The sequence below is a fragment of the Spermophilus citellus genome (assembly GCF_964194105.1).
Source record: "Spermophilus citellus genome assembly, chromosome: 10".
NCBI classification, from domain to species: domain Eukaryota; kingdom Metazoa; phylum Chordata; class Mammalia; order Rodentia; family Sciuridae; genus Spermophilus; species Spermophilus citellus.
Window position 1 is genome coordinate 81,045,956 of NC_138197.1, and position 4,804 is coordinate 81,050,759.

Here is a 4,804-nt window from a genome sequence, read left to right on the forward strand (position 1 = left end):
CTTGTATAGTTGCAAAGTCTCCAGCACAGGTGCGGGCGGCGGCTCTGCTCCTCCTCCAATTGGGGCAATGTGCCCACGACACAGGCAGGCGGCTGGGCCTGTTCTGCTGGTCGGTAGCAGGTCTGCCTACCTTGCAGGCGCGGGCGGTGGCTCTGCCCCTCCGCGGGTCACTGGGCCTGTTCTGTCTGTCAGTTGCAGGTCTGGCCTGTTCTGTTGGTGGTCGCAGTTCCGCCTACATTGCAGGTGAGGGGGGGCAGCTCTGCCCCTCCGCAGGCTGCTGGGCCTGTTCTGCTGGTGGGTCGCAGGACCGCCTACCTTGCAGGCGTGTGGGGCAGCTCTGCCACTCTGCAGGTTGCTGGGCCTGTTCTGCCGGTGGGTCACAGGTCCGCCTACCTTCAGGCGTGGGGGGCGGCTCTGCCACTCTGCAGGCCACTGGGGCTGTTCTGTCGGTGGTAACAGTTCCGCCTACCTTGCAGGCGCAGGGGAAGAGGGCGGCTCTGCCCCTCAGCAGGCCACTGGGCCTGTTCTGCTGGTGGGTCGCAGGACCGCCTACCTTGCAGGCGCGTGGGGCGGCTCTGCCCCTCCGCGGGTTGCTGGGCCTGACCTGCTGGTGGGTCGCAGGTCCGTGTACCTTGCAGGCGCGGGGGAGGGGGCGGCTCTGCCCCTCATCAGGACGCTGGGCCTGTTCTGCTGGTGGGTCGCAGGTCTGCCTACCTTGCAGGCTCGGTTGGCGGCTCTCCTCAATTCCATCTTGATATCAAAATTTGAGGGAATACATAGGACAGTGAAATCATCTTCATGTGTAAAATTTGAATAAATATTCTTGTTCTGCCTCTAATTGAAAGATTGGCAAGATGTTTTCTAAGTCTCCAGTTATAAAAGGCATAATATTCTCAACTGAAATAGATTTGTGATCTAAGCCACATTGGAAGTAGAAGACATAGTTTATACTCTCAGTGCTTCTGTTTATATAATTTTCAAGGAAATACTCTCAACTTTTCTTCAAAACTTCTTGACTTTGTTTCTAAACAAATAAAAGTTTTAAACAACTATTTTTCATTGAGAAGAAAATGTTTGAAAGCATTAAGTTGAAGGTAAATAATTAATCATAGTTTTCTCATATTGTATTTTAATTTGACTTTTTACTCTCAAAATCATAAGTGATATGATCTGTAGGTCTGAATATTTAATAATTTCCTAAGAATATTTCTTCAAGCATTTAAATAATGTATATATAAACTATATTAGAGAAAGTTCTTTGAATTTTGGTGAAATGATCTATACGAAATTAATTGCCTAAATTAAAAACTGTAAAATTAAAAAATCTATATATTTAAGCTACCATAATAAAAAAGAGAATTAGAGCAAATAAGTGGAATCAAGAATGGTCTAATTTTAAGGATGTTTAACTCAGTGAGTTGTAAATTATATTTATTTAAAAAATAGATATCATATGTCTAGTTTTACATAAAATGTCAGTAAATGCAACTAAAAGTAGTGATGGAAAGTAGGTGATTTCTTGCAGAGTTGGAGCAGGGAGATTCAAAGGGAACAGAGATCACAAGGGAGCATGAGGAAATTTGACAGGGTAAAGTACTTGTTTAAAATGCATATCATGGTTGGAGTTTTGCAAGTGTTTATATATGTACACATTAAACTTTATAAAATGCATACACATTTTATTCAACATATCTCAATAAAGCTGGAAAAATATAGCAAACCAGTGTACTAAAGAATCCAATTCTATATCTATAATTTATAACTCAATATTTAATGAAAAAAATCATAGTACATATTACTCTAGCTACAAAAGACTTATAAATCCATTTAACCAAATTGATCTAATTGAAATACTAAGAACATGGCACTTGCAAATGTACATGCCTGGGAATTGTAGTTCAGTTGTAGAGTTCATGCCTACTGTGCACAAGACCCTAGGTTAGCTTCCCAGCCAAAATAAATAAATAAATAAATACATTTTAAAAAATTACTGATAATGGGTGTATACATCTCTATTCCTTGCCACTTGAGAGGCTGAGTCTAGCATTTTGAGGTTAGGTTGGGCAAGAGAGTAAGTGTCCCTCTCAAAAAGCAAAAAAAATAAAATAAATAAATAAAAATAAAAAAATAAATGCTACAGAATGCATCTTTAACTGCACAAAAGGTTTATAAAAAATGATCATATATTGACCCAGATGATTGCAATGGGAATTCTTTCAATTTTTTTTTCTCATTAAACTTTTGTTTTAATGGATCTCAAATTCTGTGGCAGATTTTTGGTCAAGTTGTTTTCATTAAAAAGTACTGATTTTAAAAACTAATAACCTAAAACTGCCACACACACACAAAAAAATAAATGGTTTGCAAAATATTCTCCTTTACTTCTGAGGGTTTTATGATTCATTATTATCATTAACCAGTTTTTTACTATTAAAATTAAGTGGCCAATTGAGATAAACTGTTCTGAGACTGTTCTTCTATCAGATTGTGGTGGTTAGTGTTAGGAATGATATTTATATAGCCTTCTGAGCTTTCTGGGAAGACTTGGTGACCTTGACAGCTCTACCAGCCTTCTTTTCCACTGCTTTGATGACACCCACAGAATTCTCTGTATGTGTCATATCATGAACAACAAAATTACCCAGAGGACGACAGTCCAAGAAGCTCTCAACACACATGGGCTTTCCTGCAAACATAGCAACAATGGCAGCATCACCTGATTTCAAGACTTTAGGACCATTTTCCATCTTCTTACCAGAATGGTAATCTATCTTTTCTTTCAGCTCAGCAAACTTGCAAGCAATGTGAGCTGTGTGACAATCCAGTACAGGGGCATAGCCAGCACTGATTTGGCCTGGATGGTTCAGTATAATCACTTGATCAGTGAAACCAGTTGCTTCCATTGGTGGGTCATTTTTGCTGTCGCCAGCAACGTTGCCTCAATGAACATCTTTGACAGACAGGTTCTTGACATTGAAGCTGACACTGTCTCAGGGAAGAGCTTCACTCAGAGCTTCATGCTACATTTTTTTTAAAAGGGAGAGAGAGAGAGAGAGAGAATTTTAATATTTATTTTTTAGTTCTCGGCGGACACAACATCTTTGTATGTGGTGCTGAGGATCGAACCCGGGCCGCACGCATGCCAGGCGAGCGCGCTACCGCTTGAGCCACATCCAAGCCCTCATGCTACATTTTAACAGACTTAACTTCAATTGTGATATTGACTGGAACAAAAGTGACCCCCATGACAGGCTTGGTAACACCAGTCTCCACTTGGCCCAAAGGGACAGTACCAGAATCACCAATCTTGTAGACATCCTGAAGGAGTAAACGCAAAGGCTTGTCAGTAGGACAAGTTGGTGGCAGGATGCAATCTAAAGCAGTGTGGTTCCACTGGCACTGCCATCTTTGCATGTGACTTTCCCTCCCTCAAACCAAAGCTTATTAGCATTTGGCTCCATCATGTCACCATTCTAACCAGAAATCGGCACATATGTACTATGTCAGGGCTATAGCCAATTTTGTTAACCTAGGTGCTGACTTCCTTAATGATTTCCTCACATCTTTTCTGACTATAGAGTGGCTCAGTGAAAACCATTTTAATTAACACCAACAGTAAGTTGTTTCCCACCCAATATGTAAACCAGAAGGGCATACTCATGCTTCTTCTCTTCTTGGAGATACCAGCTTCAAATTTACCAACACCAGTAGCAAACATTAGAACAGCACAGCCTGAGATGTGCTCTGTAATCATGTTTTGGATAAAATCTCTTTGTCCTGGGGTATCAATGATAGTCACATAATTGCTGGTTTCAAATTTCCACAGGAAGATGTCAATGGAGACACCACATTTACACTCAGCTTTCAGTTTATCCAAGACTCAGGCGTACATGAAGGAGCCTTTTCCCATCTCAGCAGTTTCCTTCTTAAAGTTTTCAGTGGTTCTTTTGTCAGTCCACCATATTTGTAGATCAAATGGCCAGTAGTGGAGAATTTACCCTCATCTATGTGTCCGATGTGAGTCTTTTCCTTTTCCATTTTGGATATTATTTAGCAGTGGTTTTCAAGATACTTGTGTTCTGCTGGCAAACCCACTACAAAAAACTCTTTCAAATATTTAAGATGTATGTTACATCAATTTTCATAAATTCTTCTGTAGCATAGAATGAATATATTCCAACTACAGTCATGTGTAATAATGGGTTCATATTATAAGAAATGCATTATTAGGTGATTTCATTGTAATGTATGAACACTGTACAGTATGCTTACACAATCCTAGATTTTACAGGTCAATGACTTGAACATGGCCTATTGATGTAATCAAGAGTTTTGATAAACATGAGGTACACAAGGCTGGTGACACTTTAACGTGACATACTCTTTTACAGTAGATGTTCTGTAAGTAAAATAATACTCTAAAATAAAAGTATAGAAAATATATAAACAAGTTGCATCAGTTTATCATTATCAAGTGTTATATATTTTTCATTTGTGTGTGCTATACTTATATGTGACTGGAAGTACAGTAGGTATTTTTATAACAGCATTACTAAAAGCACATTATTAATGCATTGTCCTATGACATGAAAATGGCAATGACATTACCAGGTTGTAGGAATTTCTCAGTTCCATTATAATATTATGGGATTATTGTCATATATACTGTCCATCAGTGAATGAAACATCATAGGGTGCATGACCATGCTTTCAGAAGCAAGTCTAACCTTAATTTAAAATCTAAAAATATTACTATAGAGGATTATTATAGATCAATTTTTAATGATCATCATTGCAAACATCT

The 4,804-nt window shown here is 39.4% G+C and overlaps 1 pseudogene across 1 annotated transcript; it reads right to left on the reverse strand.

Moving 5' to 3' along the window:
* Positions 1-2,436: 2,436 nt before the first annotated feature.
* LOC308658275 (elongation factor 1-alpha 1-like) lies at positions 2,437-4,038 on the reverse strand (annotated as a pseudogene). The gene is made up of 2 exons: positions 3,199-4,038; positions 2,437-3,020 (listed from the first exon to the last, which is right to left on the reverse strand). The product of its transcript is annotated as an elongation factor 1-alpha 1-like (transcript).
* Between the last annotated feature and the right edge of the window lie 766 nt (positions 4,039-4,804).